Raw genomic sequence first — 21,110 nt, 5'->3', positions numbered from 1 at the left:
AACACGGCGAGTGAGAAGCGAGTGGGGGGTGAGGGGCAGCTGAAACAGCTGAGGGGATTTTGCTGCTATTAAACCGAATATAAATACTGATGCTGAAGACCTCAATATAATATATATTTTTAATAGAGTGAGTCATTTCAAAGCCATGATAAAATATGCAGAATCCTTATAGTGTACTGTTCAATTAAGGAAGTAATCAAGAGCATTCAGATGATGACAAGCACTTCAGTATAATTATGTTGTATGTGAGCATCTTTGGTACACTACATAGCCAGAAGTATATGGACACCTGCTCGTCTAACATTTCATTCCAAAATCATGGGCATTAATATGGAGGTGTTCCCCCATTTGCTGCTATAACAGCCTCCACTCTTCTGGGATGGCTTTCCACTAGATGTTGGAACTTTGCTTCGGTGACTTGCTTCCATTCAGCAACAAGAGCATTAGTGATGTCGGGCACTGATGTTGGGCATTAGGCCTGGCTCGCAGTCGGCATTCCAATTCATCCCAAAGGTGTCCGATGTGGTTGTGGTCAGGGATCTGTGCAGGCCAGTCAAGTTCTTCCACACCGATCTCGAAAAACAATTTCTGTATGGACCTCGTTTGTGCACGGGGGCATTGTCATGCTGAAACAGGAAGGGGTCTTCCACAAACTGTTGCCACAAAGTTGGAAGCGCAGAATCGTCTAGAATGTCATTATATGCTGTAACATTAAGATTTCCCTTCACTGGAACTAAGGGGCCTAGCCCGAACCATGAAAAACAGCACCAGGCCATTATTCCTCCTCCACCAAACTTTACAGTTGGCACTATGCATTTGGGCAGATAACATTCACCTGGCATCCGCCAAACCCAGATTTGTCCGTCGGACTACCAGATGGTGAAGCGTGATTCATTACTCCAGAGAACGCGTTTCCACTGCTCCAGAGTCCAATGGTGGCGAGCTTTACACCACTCCAGCCGATGCTTACACCACTTCAGCCGAGGCATTGCGCATGGTAATCTTAGGCTTGTGTGTGGCTGTTCGGCCATGGAAACGTATTTAATGAAGCTCCCGGTGAACAGTTACTGTGCTGACGTAGCTTCCAGAAGCAGTTTTGAACTCGGTAGTGAGTGTTGCAACCGAGGACAGAAGATTTTTTGCTTGTGTGGCCTACCACTTCGCGGCTGAGCTGTTGTTGCTCCTAGACGTTTCCACTTCACAATAACAGCACTTACAATTGACCGGGGCAGCTCTAGCATGGCAGAAATTTGACAAACTTACTTGTTGGAAATGTGTTATCTTATGACGGTGCAATGTTGAAAGTCACTGAGCTCTTCAGTATGGGCCATTCTACTGCCAATGTTTGTCTATGGAGATTGCATGGCTGTGTGCTCGATTTTATATACCTGTCAGCAACGGTGTGGCTGAAATAGCCGAATCCACTGATTTGAAGGGGTGTCCATATACTTTTGTATTATAAGCTGGGGCGGCAGGTAGCTTAGTGGTTAAGAGCGTTGTGCCAGTAACCGAAAGGTCGCTGGTTCTAATCCCCGAGCCGACTAGGTGAAAAATCTGTCGATGTGCCCTTGAGCAAGGCACTTAACCCTAATTGCTCTGGATAAGAGCGTCTGCTAAATGACTAAAATGTAAATGTAATAAGCTGCAAATGTATATACAGTATGATTCATGAGCAGCAAATACAGTTACGTTTACCGTAATTACCTATAATGAAATGTCTTCTATATTCAATTCTGTGATGGATGCAGCATGCATCAAATGATTCAGTGTACACTACCGGTCAAAACTTTTAGAACACCTACTCATTCAAGGGTTTATCTTTATTTTTGCTATTTTCTACATTGTAGATTAATAGTGAAGACATCAACACTATGAAATAACATATATGGAATCATGTAGTAACCAAAAAAGTGTCAAAATATATTTGGGATTTGAGATTCTTCAAATAGCCACCCTTTGCCTTGATGACAGCTTTGCACACTCTTGGCATTCTCTCAACCAGATTCACCTGGAATGCTTTTCCAACAGTCTTGAAGGAGTTCTCACATATGCTGAGTACTTGTTGGCTGCTTTTCCTTCACTCTGCAGTTAGACTCATCCCAAACCATCTCAATTTGTTTGAGGTCGGGGATTGTGGAGGCCAGGTCATCTGATGCAGCTCTCCATCACTCTCCTTCTTGTTCTAATATACCTTACACAGCCTGGAGGTGTGTTGGGTTATTGTTCTGTTGAAAAACAAATGATAGTCCCCCAGATGGGATGGCATATCACTGCAGAATGCTGTGGTAGCCATGCTGGTTAAGTGTGCCTTGAATTCTAAATAATCACAGACAGTGTCACCAGCAAAGCACCCCCACACCATAACACCTCCTCCTCCATGCTTTATGGTGGGAAATACATATGCGGAGATCATCCGTTCAACCACACCGCGCCTCACAAAGACACGCCAGTTGAAACCAAAAATCTCAAATTTGGACTACAGACCAAAGGATACATTTCCACCAGTCTAATGTCCATTGCTCGTGTTTCTTGGCCCAAGCAAGTCTCTTCTTCTTATTGGTGTCCTTTAGTAGTGGTTTCTTTGCAGCAATTAGATCATGAAGGCCTGATTCACACAGTCCCCTGTGAACAGTTGATGTTGAGATGTGTCTGTTACTTGAAATCTGTCAAGCATATATTTGGACTGCAATCTGATGTGCAGTTAACTCTAATGAACTTATCCTCTTTAGCAGAGGTAACTCTGGGTCTTCCTTTCCTGTGGCGGTCCTCATGAGAGCCAGTTTCATCATAGCGCTTGATGGTTTTTGTGACTGCTCTTGAAGAAACTTTAAAAGTTATTGAAATGTTCCGTATTGACTGACCTTCATGTCTTAAAGTAATGATGGACTGTCGTTTCTCTTTGCTTATTTGAGCTGTTCTTGCCATAATATGGACTTGGTCTTTTACCAAATAGTGCTATCTTCTGTATACTCCCCTACCTTCTCACAACACAACTGATTGGCTCAAACACATGAAGAAGGAAAGAAATTCCACAAATGAACTTTTAATAAGGCACACCTGTTAATTGAAATGCATTCCAGGTGACTACCTCATGAAGCTGATTAAGAGAATGCCAAGAGTGTGCAAAGCTGTCATCAAGGCAAAGGGTGGTGTCACGATCGTTATGAGATGTAGCGGACCAAGGCGCAGCGTGATAAGCGTACATTCTTTATTAGTGTACACACACGAACCAAAACAATAAACCAAACTATACGTGAAGTCCTAGGTTATACACAAAACCTTACGGAACAAGATCCCACAACCTAACATGCCAAAAGGCTGCCTAAGTATGGTTCCCAATCAGAGACAACGAGCTACAGCTGTCTCTGATTGGGAACCACCCTGGCCAACATAGAAACTAAACGATCTAGAACAAAACATAGAAAACTAAACATAGAACATCCACACCCTGGCTCAACAATTAAGAGTCCCCAGAGCCAGGGCGTGACAGTACCCCCCCCAATGGCGCGGACTGCGACCGCGCCACACCAACACAACAGGGTAGGGGCCGGGTGGGCATTCCGCCTCTGAGGCGGATCCGGCTCCGGGCGTGACCACCACTCTCTCTCTACCCCCCCGTTGCGCCCCTGGTCTGGTCTGGCCCCGCTGGCCGGAGCTGGACTGAACACCGGTGGAGCGGATTGCTCTGGCTCCGGAGTGGAGCAGCTGACCGGTGCCGGACCAGGCACCGGTGGAACAGGCACGGACCGTGCCGGACTGACACGCGCGCACCACTGGCTTGGTGCGGGGAGCAGGAACGGGCCGGACCGGGCTGGCGGCACGCACCCCTGGCTTGGTGCGGGGAGCAGGAACAGGCCGGACCGGGCTGACGGCGCGCACCACTGGCTTGGTGCGGGGAGCAGGAACGGGCCGGACCGGGCTGACGACGCGCACCACTGGCTTGGTGCGGGGAGCAGGAACGGGCCGGACCAGGCTGGCGACGCGCACCACTGGCTTGGTGCGGGGAGCAGGAACAGGCCGGACCGGGCTGGCGACGTGCACCACAGGCTTGGTGCGAGGGACAGGAACAGGCCGGACCGGGCTGGCGACGCGCACCACAGGCTTGGTGCGAGGGACAGGAACAGGCCGGACCGGGCTGGCAACGCGCACCACTGGCTTGGTGCGGGGAGCAGGAACAGGCCGGACCGGGCTGGCGACGCGCACCACAGGCTTGGTGCGAGGGACAGGAACAGGCCGGACCGGGCTGGCGACGCGCACCACAGGCTTGGTGCGGGGAGCAGGAATGGGCCGGACCGGGCTGGCGGCGCGCACCACTGGTTTGGTGCGAGGGACAGGAACAGGCCGGGCTGGACTGTGGAGACGGCCTGGAGGTCTGGAGCGGAGAGCTGACACAACCCGTCCTGGCTGAATGCCTATTTCCACACAATCAGTGTGAGGCATCAGCACAGGACGTACAGGGCTGTGCACTCGTACTGGCACTACAGCACGTGGCACTGGCGCAGGATATCCGGGACACTCGCGACACAGTACGTGGCTCCGCATAACACGGAACCTGCCCAGTCTCACGCTGCCTAGCCTGAGTACGGGGAGTTGGCTCTGCTCTACCTCTAGGCTCCGCCAACCACCCTTCCAGCCCCCCAAACCTGGTGGCCTCCTCTCCTAGTCCGCCGATTCGTCCTGTAGCTGCCTCCAGCAGCCCCGTCGTCCACGCCGTGTGCCCCCCCCCCAAACATTTCTTGGGGTTGCCTCTCACGTGTCCGTCGTCGGCACGGTTGGCGCCGTTTCTCCTCTCCTGCCTGGGCATTTACTTTTGCCCATGGCCCTCTGCCCGCGAATATGTCCTCCCATGACCACCATTCGCCCACCTGGGACATCGCCAACTTCTCCTCCTGGGCACGATGCTTGGTCCTCTGGTGGTGGGATCTTCTGTCACGATCGTTATGAGATGAAGCGGACCAAGGCGCAGCGTGATAAGTGTACATTCTTTATTAGTGTACACACACGAACCAAAACAATAAACCAAACGATACGTGAATTCCTAGGTTATACACAAAACCTTACGGAACAAGATCCCACAACCTAACATGCCAAAAGGCTGCCTAAGTATGGTCCCCAATCAGAGACAACGAGCTACAGCTGTCTCTGATTGGGAACCACCCTGGCCAACATAGAAACTAAACGATCTAGAACAAAACATAGAAAACTAAACATAGAACATCCACACCCTGGCTCAACAATTAAGAGTCCCCAAAGCCAGGGCGTGACAGGTGGCTATTTGAAGAATCTCAAATATAAAATATATTTTGATTTGTTTAACACTTTTTTGGTTACTACATGATTCCATATGTGTTATTTCATAGTTTTGATGTCTTCACTATTATTCTACAATGTAGAAAATAGTAAAAATAAAGAAAAACCCTTGAATGAGTAGGTGTTCTAAAACTTTTGACTGGTAGTGTACTGCACTAGGAACATTGAAATGATAATAGAATAGCCCAAAAGTTAGGTGATGGTCATCAAACAGTGGTTTATGACTCACAATTTCTACCCCAGTTTCTTTCAAGAAGTAAAGGTAGTTAAATCTGTACCTGAACCTACCAAAACTCGTTTGAATCATACACAAAGATGATTGTCCTCCATATCAAAACCAATAGAAGATTTTTGTTTGTTTCTGTATGTACTTTTTAGAAAGCAAGTAACCCAGATGCACAGATATGGAGGAGTTTTGCCATCGCCAACATAAACACAGGAAGATGATTAAGGAAGAGTTCTGGTTCAAGGACAAACCAGAACCACATACTGAAATGCATGAACATACAGCTTTGGGGTATATGTGACATTAAATGATGGGTGATTGGGGAGATTCAGTAAGAATATAACAATGCAGAGTGAACAAAAAGTATGGGCTAAGCAATAAGAGGATAACCTCGATATTAGTTGCACTTCTCCACACTGTGTACATTTGATTAAAAACATTATGCACAAAGAGACAAACATACATGCAGAAGCACACACAGAGATACACACTTTCCTTATCTTTGGTCTGAATCCTGAAAAGTCACTTGATTTGCAAACTGTATGTATGTAAAGTGTATTTTCAGTAAAGAAGAACTGTGCAGCAAAAGCTGAGGAGAGGCAAGTAGCTCTGAATACTTACTGTGTATGTGCGTGTGCGCGTGTGTGCATGAAAACATAAAGCAGAACCATTGCATTGATAAGGCTATTGCTATCTGCGAAAAGAAATGCACAACACCCTGGTTAAGCAATTATGCCTTTATAGTCATTGACCAATTGCTGCTTGAATGGATAAGAAAATGTGTTGTATACTGAAGCATCATAGAAAGCAGAAGCAAAACCATTGCATTGATTAACTGATGAATATACTGATGAATGTACATGGACAAAGACAACCTACAAGTGGAGATCTGTCTAAATGTTGAGCTTCCTCTGTCTTCTAGGCTAAGATCAATACATTCTGTTTATTAACATCTACCACTTGTGAGACCAGCAGAGAGAGAGAGAGACATGCTAGGTAAAAAACCTGACAAAATCAGATTTAAAATAAGATGTTGCGTTATTAACAGCTTTTTAGTAGTCTCTATTCAGCCTGAACACAGTTGATGCACACTAGGAACATTTGCATACTTTGCTGAAGTAAATAGTCTCACGGCTATTGATTTGGGCATAGCTGTCATTGTACAAAGTAGGTTACTTTTCTGTGTAAACATTATTTCAACGCAAAATTGTTTAGGATAACTATGTGCATTTCGATATGTAGGCTAATATTGTGAAAATGAATACTAGGCTAATTATGCTCTGCAAACACTTAACACGCACATCGCTCTTTTTATCATGCAAATATAAAAAAACTTTCAGAAGCATTTCATATGCATATTGCATACAATCCTTATTCTAATTCTAAAGATTAATAAGGAAAGATTCTTGCTTAATGTCTTACCTGTAATTGTTGAACTTCTGCAGTGGTGATGGTGGTCGGACTCTGTATGCGAGGCATGGGCAAGAGACGTGAGAAAGAACAGTAGATATTGCGAGAATGAACGTTGAGGGATGTGGTGGGAGTTGGTTGGGGGGGGGGGGGTGGGGTTATAGCCTATGAACGTGATGCCAGTCTCAAGTGGATTTATTAGGCCTACATGAAACTGGTGTATAAATGTCAGCCATTTTTGTTGAGGAGTTGTTAATCCATGCTTTGTAGTGCTGTGATAAGATATTGTGTAAAATAATGAATTTGAATAATTTATCTGCACTGTAGGCCTATGTTTGTTAGCTAGCCTGATAGTTTTAGAGACATGATTACATAACTTTGTAATTAACTGCCAATATGCCAACATTCCATTAAAACAATGCAGTCAATCCGCAGCCATACACTGAATGAATGTCACGACTTCCGCCGAGGCTGCCTCCCATCCTTGTTCGGGCAGGCTTCGGCATTCGTCGTCACCGGCTTACTAGCCACTGCCGCTCCATATATCATCATTCCATTTGTCTTGTCTTGTTAATTACACACACCTGGTTCTTATCCCCTCACTAGTCCGTGTATAAGTGTTCCCTCTGCCCCCTTGTCCTTGTGGGTGATTGTTTATTGTGAGAGTAGTGTAGCTCGGTGGAGCTACTCATACCTTGTATTGCCGGGGTAGATTTTTCCCCTGTGCCTGTATATTGTTGGAGTATCCCGTACCTTGTATTGCCGGGGTAGATGGTTTCCCCTGTGCCTGTTTTCTGTTGTTGCTATCCAGCGCAATTGTGTACGACAGAATAAACTCTGTATTCGGTGATATACCCTCCTGTGCCTGACTCCTTCTATCACACTCATCACAATTAAATCAGTTGATGAATGGGACTTAGACAAGTTGTAAATGCAACTGTAGCTCAGTTGGTAGAGCATGGCGCTTGCAACGCCAGGGTTGTGGGTTCGTTTCCCACGGGGGGCCAGTATGAAAATGTATGCACTCACTAACTGTAAGTCGCTCTGGATAAGAGCGTCTGCTAAATGACTAAAATTTAAAAATGTAAGTATTATGTTGTATCATTTAATAGCACTCACAGCTTTACAATAAAATAAATTGAGACATTTATGGTCTGCATGCATTTATTTTACAGGCTATTTATACAGAACATTGCTATAAAACCTGTATAAACTGTATCTATAATTATATGATAATATTGTAGGTTGACAATCATTCTATTACACAATATCTGATATATCACATGCCTTACTTTGATTTTCTGATAACTCAGGATTATGCCTCTACTGCCATTCATTCCAATTAAACCAATATGGCTGCCATTTTCACCCCATTCTGGAACTTTGAGGGTTTATGACATAGCCCCTCTCGTAATTTAGTAGGATCTCTATGTATCCACCAAATTTTCGAACGTTGCTATGGGCAAAGCCAAACAAAGGAAGTGATGGATTCGACTTCCCTATTGCAGCGCGCTGGTGGTAAACTTGCCAGAGTCAATTGTTTGAAAGAGTCAATTTATAGAGTATACAAGTCAAGTAAACAAGTATAAATGTAAGTGTACAAGTGTAATTTTATATTTATTTCATTCCAGTTCGCTAACGTTAGCTAGACTTATTGTAGGCTAGTTCTGTTGTGATAATAACGTTAGTTGTGTTGTGTCAGAGTTAAGGCCTGGGCCATCCACCAAGTCAGTAACTATAACGATAACTCTAATGATAAACTATAGGCTACATAACTATAAAACGTTGGTGAGCATCCACACTAGAGGAAAGTTTCTAATTTATCGTTCTACAGTCCAACACCTGTCAATCAACTGATCAACACATCCTACTGCACGCTGCCTATAATAATAAGGTGATAACACAAGACCATTCATGAGGTCTCTAACGCACAGATACTGGTTCAGACCATTCAGTGCTTTCAGGGTGTGTTCATTGTCATAGTGACAACTGCAAATAATACTTAAATGTACATGTAGGCCTAATGAAAATATAGTATTTAAATGTAGCAATTCAACAACAAACGCAATTTAGCCTGCACATATTTTACAGCATGTAGTTGCCTTTTTGCTTAAGTGGTTTGCAAGTGATTTCCGTTTTTCTAATGGTTCTCAATTCCTTTGGTTCTTCTTTTTAAATGTGTGCATTTCTGTATGCAACAATGTTATCATAACCGGCCAAAAGTGATCACATCAATGCACTTTCTCTCCTCAACTTTCCCCGACATGCATTGTCTATGCTGTAGGCCTGTTTTACATTCAGTAATTAGCAAGAGCAAGCCTGCTTCTTTCCCCGAATAGGCTATTAGGCATAGTATAAAAAAATATGTCAAAAATGTCATATAGCTTTTGTAGCCTATAGCTTTTCCTGGGATTTCACGAGAAGAAGAATGGCCTATTGTGGAGAGGCTTGGGTAGCCTATAGCCTGTTACGCACGGAAACAAAGTAAAAATAAGTAAAAAGCTAAATAGTAGCTAGATATTAGGCCATTCATTAGTTAATTAGGACTATAGGCTAAATATTTACTTGTCAAAGTGCAAGAAAAATAAGTTAACAGATTATGAAATGGCAGTTCTGTAGTGCGTTCCTTCAGGCTGCACTCTGTGGTCCCTGGGCACGCAAAGCTCCACTATTGATTAGGCCTACGTTTTTAGACAAGAACATTATTATACCTGGGCTACAACAATTGTTATCAAGTGAATAAACACTTATTGTCCATAGGCTGTAAACTGCAGTGATGTATAGGCTAAATGTAATAACTGCTCACACATCTTGTTTTGTTTCATGATGAAATAACTGCATAGGCCAACAGTCTAGGCCTGATTATGCAACTATTTAGATCAGTTTGGGTCTATTCTCGTCCGTTTAGAAGGTCCAGAATGGTACATTAGCAGGCCACTTATGGTGAAGGTCTATTTTGTCAGGATGTAGCCCGGTGTTAAGATAAAAAAATGTATGCACGCATGACTGTAAGTCGCTTTGGATAAAAGCGTCTGCTAAATGGCATATTATATTATATTATTATTATTATAGGCCTACTGTAGGAAAATATGGGTTTCTCCTTTCCAACTCTCCGCCCGTTAATCCTGTAGCCTATTTTACATCCAGCATGCAAGAGCAAGCTTGCATCTCTCCTCCTATAGGCTATTAGTAGCACGGCCGGCCCGCTCATTAGGCAGGATTAGGCCGCCGGCTATGGCGGAAGATTGACTAGGGTGGTATTTTATGAGCAAAACTGACCAAGACACACCTCCAACAACAACACATAAAACCTCACTTAATTCTGCCCATAAACAATGACAACCAGTAGCATATGGGCTTTTGGTGTTTTACAAACGGTAGGCTTACCACATAGATGGGCATTCATAAAATTAAATTTCAGACAACACTGTAGGCTACACCTCAGTAAGCACGGGCCGATGCTGGATGTCTTATTTTGGCCTTGATTTCCACATCCACTGACATTGGTTTTTGGTCCGGTCCTGACCAAATCTGAACTAATCTTAGACATCTATGTTTGGTTCAGATTTGGTGCTGTCCAGACCGGCCTTGATTTCAACGTCCATGGACATTGAAAAATGTGAATCCGGTCCGGACCAAATCTGAACCAATCATAGACGTCTATGTTTGGTTCAGATTTTGTCCAGTCTGGACCAGCCTTGATTTGGCCCAAACAAATGTCTATAAATTACTTATTTTCAACTTTCATTCAGAACCAAAAAGGAACCTGATTTCAACATCCGGAAAATACATATTTTCAATGTCTGTAAAATATGTATTTTCAACATCATGAAAATAAGTATTTTCAACTTTCATTCAGAACCGAAAATTAACCTGATTTCAATCTCCGGAAAATACTTATTTTTCAAAGTCCAGAAAATATGCATTTTCAACCTCCTGGAAAATATGTATTTTAAACATAAGGAAAATAACTTTTCACGTTTCATTCAGAACCTAAATTGCACCTAATTTCAACATCTGGAAAATATGTATTTCAATGTCATTTTGCTTAATGGAACTATTCTAGTTTTGGTCCCGCCTATTGCGGCAAAATGGCGAGGACCGGCCCTGATTAGTAGGCTAAAGAAAATAAGTGGAAATAAGTGTCCAACAAGTTTTTGTAGTCTGGCTTTTCCTGGGACTCCACAAGATTTAAAATAAATAGCCATGGCAGCGGAGAGGCCAGGTGCATAATTGCACCACAGAACAATGAAGACAGACAGGCTGGAGATGTAGCCTATAGCCTATGTTAGAAGCGCATGCATAGTAGCCCATAATTCATAAGCTCAATGTTAGGCTTCATACTGCAGTGAATATATCCAGTCAATTTACAAAGGGAAAGAAAATAGTTGATCATAGGTAGCCTACACTACATACAGTTGAACTCAGAAGTTTACATACCACTTAGCCAAATACATTTAAACTCAGTTTTTCACAATTCCTGACATTTAATCCTAGTAAAAATTCCCTGTCTTAGGTCAGTTAGAATTACCACTTTATTTTAAGAATGTGAAATGTCAGAATAATAGCAGAGAGAATTATTTATTTAAGCTTTTATTTATTTATCACATTCCCAGTGGGTCAGAAGTTTACATACAGGTAGCATTGCCTTTAAATTGTTTAACTTGGGTCAAACGTTTCGTGTAGCCTTCCACAAGCTTCCCACAATAGGTTGGGTGAATTTTGGCCCATTCCTCCTGATAGAGCTGGTGTAACTGAGTCAGGTTAGTAGGCCTCGCTCGCACACGCTTTTTCAGTTCTGCCCACACATTTTCTATAGGATTGAGGTCAGGGCTTTGTGATGGCCACTCCAATACCTTGACTTTGTTGTCCTTAAGCCATTTTGCCACAACTTTGGAAGTATGCTTGGGGTCATTGTCCATTTGGAAGACCCATTTGCAACCAAGCTTTAACTTCCTGACTGATGTCTTGAGATGTTGCTTCAATATATCCACATCATTTTCCTTCCTTATGATGCCATCTATTTTGTGAAGTGCACCAGTCCCTCCTGCAGCAAAGCACCCCCACAGCATAGTGTTATTCGGCTTGCAAGCCATCCCCTTTTTCCTCCAAACAGTTATATTTTTGTTTCATCAGACGAGAGGACATTTCTCCAAATAGTACGATGTTTGTCCCCATGTGCAGTTGCAAACCGTAGTCTGGCTTTTTTATGGCGGTTTTGGAGCAGTGGCTTCTTCCTTGCTGAGCGGCCTTTCAGGTCATGTCGATATAGGACTCGTTTTACTGTGGATATAGATACTTTTGTACCTGTTCCCTCCAGCATCTTCACAAGGTATTTTGCTGTTGTTCTGGGATTGATTTGCACTTTTCGCACCAAAGTACGTTCATCTCTAGGAGACCGCCTTCCTGAGCGGTATGACGGCTGCGTGGTCCCATGGTGTTTATACTGGTGTGCTATTGTTTGTACAGATGAACGTGGTACCTTCAGGCGTTTGGAAATTCCTCCCAAGGATGAACCAGACTTGTGGAGGACTACCATTTTTTTTCTGAGGTCTTGGCTGATTTCTTTTGATTTTCCCATGATGTCAAATCAAATCAAATCAAATCAAATTTTATTGGCCACATGCGCCGAATACAACAGGTGCAGACATTACAGTGAAATGCTTATTTACAGCCCTTAACCAACAGTGCATTTATTTTTTAACAAAAAAGTAAGTGTTGAGAAAAAAAGAGCAGAAGAAAAATAAAATAACAGTAGGGAGGGTATATATACAGGGGGGTACCGGTGCAGAGTCAATGTGCGGGGGCACCGGCTAGTTGAGGTAGTTGAAGTAATATGTACATGTGGGTAGAGTTAAAGTGACTATGCATAAATAATTAACAGAGTAGCAGCAGCGTAAAAGGATGGGGTGGGGGGGCAGTGCAAATAGTCCGGGTAGCCATGATTAGCTGTTCAGGAGTCTTATGGCTTGGGGGTAGAAGCTGTTGAGAAGTCTTTTGGACCTAGACTTGGCACTCCGGTACCGCTTGCCGTGCGGTAGCAGAGAGAACAGTCTATGACTAGGGTGGCTGGAGTCTTTGACAATTTTGAGGGCCTTCCTCTGACACCGCCTGGTATAGAGGTCCTGGATGGCAGGAAGCTTGGCCCCAGTGATGTACTGGGCCGTACGCACTACCCTCTGTAGTGCCTTGCGGTCTGAGGCCAAGCAGTTGCCATACCAGGCGGTGATGCAACCAGTCAGGATGCTCTCAATGGTGCAGCTGTATAATTTTTTGAGGATCTGAGGACGTCAAGCAAAGAGGCAATGAGTTTGAAGGTAGGCCTTGAAATACATCCACAGGTACACCTCCAATTGACTCAAATTATGTCAATTAGCCTATCAGAAGCTTCTAAAGCCATGACATCATTTTCTGGAATTTTCCAAGCTGTTTAAAGGCACAGTCAACTTAGTGTATGTACACTTCTGACCCACTGGAATTGTGATACAGTGAATTATAAGTGAAATAATCTGTCTGTAAACAATTGTTGGAAAAATTACTTGTGTCATGCACAAAGTAGATGTCCTAACCGACTTGCCAAAACCATAGATTGTTAACAAGAAATGTGTGGAGTGGTTGAAAAACGAGTTTTAATGACTCCAAGTGTATTTAAACTTCCGACTTCAATTGTATGTGCGCTCCCGAGGCTGCGCTGAGTGCGCTCCCTCCCAGTCCCCGCGTATGCAGTTCGAAAAGCTATCCTATTGTTTACGTTTTTTAGAGACAATACATTTATCCTACCTAGGCTACAACAACACAACGTAATGAAGAATGTTATTGTTTTCATGTGAGTACAAAACTCTAGGCTGTAAACTGCAGTGAATAGCCTATGTTGTTTGAATAACCGCTCAACAGCCTGGCGTTTTGAACGTTCTAGCCTGCCTGATTGGGCAACCATTTGGATCAGCAGTGGAGTAAAGTACTTAAGTAAAAATACTTTAAAGTACTACTTAAGTCGTTTTTGGGGGGTATCTGTACTTTACTTTACTATTTATATTTTTGACTACTTTTACTTTTACTTCACTATATTCCTAAAGAAAATAATGTACTTTATACTTCATACATTTCCCTTGACACCCAAAAGTACTCCTTACATTTCGAATGCTTAGCAGGACAGGAAATTGGTCCAATTCACGCACTTATCAAGAGAACACGTGGTCATCCCTACTGCCTCTGATCTGGCGAACTAACTAAACACAAATGCATCGTTTGTAAATTATGTCATGGAGTGTGCCCCTGGCTATCCATAAATGTTCAAAACAAGAAAATGGTGCCATCTGCTTTGCTTAATTTAAGGAACTGGAAATGATTTATACTTTTACATTTACTTTTGATACTTAAGTATATTTAGAAACAAATACTTTTAAACTTTTACTCAAGTAGTATTTTACTGGGTGACTTTCACTTTTACTTGAGTAACTTTCTATTAAGGTATCTATACTTTTACTCAAGTATGACAATTGGGTACTTTTTCCACCACTTTGGATCAGTTATGTTTTTTTTTCTACAAGGTCCAGACACATTAGCAGGACAGTAATATCCAGAGGCAATTTTAGCATGTAAATCTTGGTGGGGCAAACTAAAAAAAATGTTTTTAGATGCATGCCAGCAAAGCCACTACACAACACAACACTAAGGAATACATGAATTGCACTATAACGTGACAAACGGTTCCCACAAACTGTTAGGGCCTACATAAAGCTGTCCCAACAGCAGAGCTTTCTTTTCAGCACCATGGAGTGAATCCTTACCTCTGCTACACTTGGCTATCAGCAGAGTCTTGTCTGGCAGCGAAATAGTTCATTCAGCCTCATTTACTGCCTTTAAAAAAAAACATAGCTGATATGGCTGACATGATAAACAAATGTGGTTTCTGCTGACAATTGAGATGTACAAACTATGGCATAAGGGGACGACGAGTGGATAAGAGGCAATCCATCATTTCGATTAAAACATTAATGAGCGAGCTAGGACGGACACAGTCAATATAACTATTTGTTCAGCACCTTTGAAATGTACAGCGACATAATTCAGAACATGGGCCGTTCTTACAGTATTCTCCCTGTACACCAAGTCAGAACCGTAGGATAAATAAAGGGGCATATAAGCAGACAATGAAATCTCTTACAATATTCAATGATTGCATTTCTCTAAAACAGGCTATAGGCTACATGTGTACCACCAAGTCAGAACAGTAGGCTAAGTTATGAGGGGAAAAGGGACCAAATGATTAGGGTGAGGCACATGGGCTACTAACAGCTTACTACACAACATACAGTGAGGGAAAAAAGTATTTGATCCCCTGCTGATTTTGTACGTTTGCCCACTGACAAAGAAATGATCAGTCTATAATTTTAATGGTAGGTTTATTTGAACAGTGAGAGACAGAATAACAACAAAAGAATCCAGAAAAACACATGTCAAAAATGCTATAAATTGATTAGCATTTTAATGAGGGAAATAAGTATTTGACCCCTCTGCAAAACATTACTTTGTACTTGGTGGCAAAACCCTTGTTGGCAATCACAGAGGTCAGACGTTTCTTGTAGTTGGCCACCAGGTTTGCACACATCTCAGGAGGGATTTTGTCCCACTCCTCTTTGCAGATCTTCTCCAAGTCATTAAGGTTTCGAGGCTGACGTTTGGCAACTCGAACCTTCAGCTCCCTCCACAGATTTTCTATGTGATTAAGGTCTGGAGACTGGCTAGGCCACTCCAGGACCTTAATGTGCTTCTTCTTGAGCCACTCCTTTGTTGCCTTGGCCGTGTGTTTTGGGTCATTGTCATGCTGGATTACCCATCCACGACCCATTTTCAATGCCCTGGCTGAGGGAAGGAGGTTCTCACCCAAGATTTGACGGTACATGGCCCCGTCCATCGTCCCTTTGATGCAGTGAAGTTGTCCTGTCCCCTTACCAGAAAAACACCCCCAAAGCATAATGTTTCCACCTCCATGTTTGACGGTGGGGATGGTGTTCTTGGGGTCATAGGCAGCATTCCTCCTCCTACAAAGTTGAGTTGAGTTGAGTTGAGTTGATGCCAAAGAGCTCGATTTTGGTCTCATCTAACCACAACACTTTCACCCAGTTCTCCTCTGAATCATTCAGATGTTCATTGGCAAACTTCAGACGGGCATGTATATGTGCTTTCTTGAGCAGGGGGACCTTGCGGGCGCTGCAGGATTTCAGTCCTTCACGGCGTAGTGTGTTACCAATTGTTTTCTTGGTGACTATGGTCCCAGCTGCCTTGAAATCATTGACAAGATCCTCCCGTGTAGTTCTGGGCTGATTCCTCACCGTTCTCATGATCATTGCAACTCCACGAGGTGAGATCTTGCATGGAGCCCCAGGCCGAGGGAGATTGACAGTTCTTTGTGTTTCTTCCATTTGCAAATAATCACACCAACTGTTGTCACCTTCTCACCAAGCTGCTTGGCGATGGTCTTGTAGCCCATTCCAGCCTTGTGTAGGTCTACAATCTTGTCCCTGACATCCTTGGAGAGCTCTTTGATCTTGGCCATGGTGGAGAGTTTGGAATCTGATTGATTGATTGCTTCTGTGGACAGGTGTCTTTTATACAAGTAACAAACTGAGATTAGGAGCACTCCCTTTAAGAGTGTGCTCCTAATCTCAGCTCATTACCTGTATAAAAGACACCTGGGAGCCAGAAATCTTTCTGATTGAGAGGGGTTCAAATACTTATTTCCCTCATTAAAATGCAAATCAATTCATACAATTTTTAACATGTGTTTTTCTGAATTTTTTTGTTGTTATTCTGTCTCTCACTGTTCAAAGAAACCTACCATTACAATTATAGACTGATCATGTCTTTGTCAGTGGGCAAACGTACAAAATCAGCAGGGGATCAAATACTTTTTTCCCTCACTGTACACTTAGTATTACTTTCTTAGCTACAGTATACAAATCTCCCAGGCATATTACATAATTTATGCAGCAGCATACAAGACATTTTTGGACTCGCCTTGTTGAGCTGTGCTCACTTGAACAGGAAGGTGGCGCGGCGGTCCTTGTGGGAAAATGTTGTCATCAAACTTTGTCATCAAAGTCTGCCATTCTCTGGATTTATGGTGCTTTCATGACAACTGGGAACTCAAGGTCAAATCATGACGTCAGTGATCTTCAGGTCGGAGCTCTGAAAAGAGGCCCGAGTTCCCAACTTGGAATTCCGAGATGGATGACCTTTCAAAACGTTTTTTCCCAGTCGGAGCTAGTTTCTTTCTTTCTGAGTTCCCAGTTGTCTTGAACTCACTGAAGTCTGAGATTTCCCAGTTCTGAGTTTCCAGTTGTTTTGAACGTGGCTGAAGTCATGCTGGATTGACAGCATGGCCAATGTATTCAACCTTTTCTGGCCCATGGTGTTGAATGTTTATCATTTTAAGCTTGGAAAAGAGACCTTTAAACCCAGACTTGGACCACACACCCACTCCACTGAATAGCAGGCTAGTGATTGCTTTGAAATTGAATTTTCAAGCTCTCCCCGTAGATTTTGCAGTGACGTAGTGTCCCCATGAGTGACAGAACACTGAGCCAATCACGGCGCAACTAGAGAACATTACCAACTCCTACGCTCCGTATTTTTTGCTGGCTGCCCCACCACCACAGAAAGCACTGAGCTAGGCTGAAACACCTGCATTTTGGAGCTGCCTTACTCAAGAAAGCAAAAAAGAGACCATGTTTGTATGCGGCTTTATTAACTCAATTATTTTAAAAATTACCTTGTGGGGCTCAAAACCCTGAATGACGGGTCGCCATTGGTAAGATCACAGATCGAACCATGCTTGGTAATATGGTGTATTTTGTCATGATGTATCAGCTAACAGAAACATGCTAATGCAGGATTTCTAGTGGCACGCATATGAATTATGATAATATGAGCATGGAGGAAATTGTATCCATAGTTTCCATGTATGGCTTCCGTGTTTTAAAAGCGTTCGAAAATTAGGTGGATAGGATCTCTATGATACAGAAGACCTGGGCTGTGTCCATTCGCAGATATAGGCTATCACCAACAGTTCATGGTATTGGCTTCAGTTTGTACAATGTTTGAAAGAAGTTTGACTGTGCAATGTGAAGTGATTTATAGCCTATGGTGGGTCAATTAATGAAGTCAATTGAGAGAGAAATTGCTGTTCAGCCCGGCATAAGTCATGTAACGCTTAATTGTGACAATGCATTGAATTAATTCAACAGTATTTGTAGGCCTACTCACAGAATTCCAGTTATATTTATATGGGCATTAAACATACTACGAACCTGAAATGGCTGTTCACTTCAAACTTTGATGGTTTGCCTTTTTATTTCCAATATATCCAAATGTGATTCTGTATACAGTGGGGGAAAAAAGTAGTTGGTCAGCCACCAATTGTGCAAGTTCTCCCACTTAAAAAGATGAGAGAGGCCTGTAATTTTCATCATAGGTACACGTCAACTATGACAGACAAAATGAGAAGAAAGAATCCAGAAAATCATATTGTAGGATTTTTAATGAATTTATTTGCAAATTATGGTGGAAAATAAGTATTTGGTCAATAACAAAAGTTTCTCAATACTTTGTTATATACCCTTTGTTGGCAATGACACAGGTTAAACGTTTTCTGTAAGTCTTCACAAGGTTTTCACACACTGTTGCTGGTATTTTGGCCCATTCCTCCATGCAGATCTCCTCTAGAGCAGTGATGTTTTGGGGCTGTCGCTGGGCAACACGGACTTTCAACTCCCTCCAAAGATTTTCTATGGGGTTGAGATCTGGAGACTGGCTAGGCCACTCCAGGACCTTGAAATGCTTCTTACGAAGCCACTCCTTCGTTGCCCGGGCGGTGTGTTTGGTATCATTGTCATGCTGAAAGACCCAGCCACGTTTCATCTTCAATGCCCTTGCTGATGGAAGGAGGTTTTCACTCAAAATCTCACGATACATGGCCCCATTCATTCTTTCCTTTACACGGATCAGTCGTCCTGGTCCCTTTGCAGAAAAACAGCCCCAAAGCATGATGTTTCCACCCCCATGCTTCACAGTAGGTATGGTGTTCTTTGGATGCAACTCAGCATTCTTTGTCCTCCAAACACAACGAGTTGAGTTTTTACCAAAAAGTTATATTTTGGTTTCATCTGACAATATGAGATTCTCCCAATCCTCTTCTGGATCATCCAAATGCACTCTAGCAAACTTCAGATGGGCCTGGACATGTACTGGCTTAAGCAGGGGGACACATCTGGCACTGCAGGATTTGAGTCCCTGGCGGCGTAGTGTGTTACTGATGGTAGGCTTTGTTACTTTGGTCCCAGCTCTCTGCAGGTCATTCACTAGGTCCCCCCGTGTGGTTCTGGGATTTTTGCTCACCGTTCTTGTGATCATTTTGACCCCACGGGGTGAGATCTTGCGTGGAGCCCCAGATCGAGGGAGATTATCAGTGGTCTTGTATGTCTTCCATTTCCTAATAATTGCTCCCACAGTTGATTTCTTCAAACCAAGCTGCTTACCTATTGCAGATTCAGTCTTCCCAGCCTGGTGCAGGTCTACAATTTTGTTTCTGGTGTCCTTTGACAGCTCTTTGGTCTTGGCCATAGTGGAGTTTGGAGTGTGACTATTTGAGGTGTCTTTTATACTGATAACAAGTTCAAACAGGTGCCATTAATACAGGTAACGAGTGGAGGACAGAGGAGCCTCTTAAAGAAGAAGTTACAGGTCTGTGAGCCAGAAATCTTGCTTGTTTGTAGGTGACCAAATACTTATTTTCCACCATAATTTGCAAATAAATTCATTAAAAATCCTACAATGTGATTTTCTGGATTATTCTCTTCTCAATTTGTCTGTCATAGTTGACGTGTACCTATGATGAAAATTACAGGCCTCTCTCATCTTTTTAAGTGGGAGAACTTGCACAATTGGTGGCTGACTAAATACTTTTTTTCCCCACTGTAGGTAAAGTGTAACCTGTACTCCCCATTCACACACACACACACACACACATACACATGCTCCGCTCGAGAGTATAGTCCATGTATCTGATGCTGTCTGGCCAAAAAGAGTATGGCTGTCATACTCTTTTTGGCCAGACAGCATCAGATACATGAGCTACATATAGTAAGACAGAGGGGTGCTGTTTCACTCGCTCGGATGCTTTCTCCGTGAGATCGTTTCAGCCATGCGAATTTAAGGAAAGTTGGCGGGTGCACAGTGCACTGTTCGGATGCTGGAATCATTTTGGATGAACGTGCGAAGGTAACCTACTTTTTGAAGTGATTTGTTTGACAATCAGATGAAAACATCATGACTGGTTGTGTTCATGGAACATTAAAAGGTAATACATTCTTACAGTTAAATTACGTCTTTACTATAACACCCATGGGGGCCTCAGACTGGCCTCTACCTAGGGCCTCCAAATCACTAAGTCCACCCCTGCACACACACACATACACACACACACTAGGAACTGATACATTTCTTATGGCTTTAAATAAGCAGAGCTTTGGATTAAAACACTATAGCAGGGGGCATTACCAAGAAACTGAGTATGTCAGTCTTCAGTCCTGCTATTCATTCTCTACGCCAATGTGCAAACAGGATTTCATCTCAATATAGTTTAGCCATGTTGATCTTTTCAGCTCTAAAAGTTCCTGACATCAGCGGTAGGTGTTTGTGTGTGTGATTGTGTGTGCAGTCAAAAACCTGACAGACATCTGACCACAAACATTAAGCACACAGACAGATCTACCTCTAGGATTTATTCAATAGCTGTAGAACAATGACATGTTAGTCAGCAACCCCCAGGTATATATCCAATAACAAATAGTGTCTCAGGTATGAACAATCTCTCAGATTCATTAGTGCATTGCTTTGTAAAAAGAAATGCAATTATTGTCATTATTACTATCAAATCGTACCATTGATTTTGTTGTAAATATGTGTAATATATTTACACTAATAATAAAAGTAACAACAATAATAAATATATGATAACCTTAATAATAATTAATAGCTTTGATCTCTGTTACTGTTGTTAGGCACAGTTCATTTTAATAAGCTCAAAGAAAGGTTCTAAGAGAGCGCCTTTATAAAAGAAGAAAGAAATCGAGAATGAGTGAGAAACGAGGCCTGCAAAGAG

The sequence above is a fragment of the Coregonus clupeaformis genome, chromosome 17, assembly GCF_020615455.1.
Source record: "Coregonus clupeaformis isolate EN_2021a chromosome 17, ASM2061545v1, whole genome shotgun sequence".
In the NCBI taxonomy this organism is placed as follows: Eukaryota; Metazoa; Chordata; class Actinopteri; order Salmoniformes; family Salmonidae; genus Coregonus; species Coregonus clupeaformis.
Note: the sequence above shows the minus strand (reverse complement) of the source record.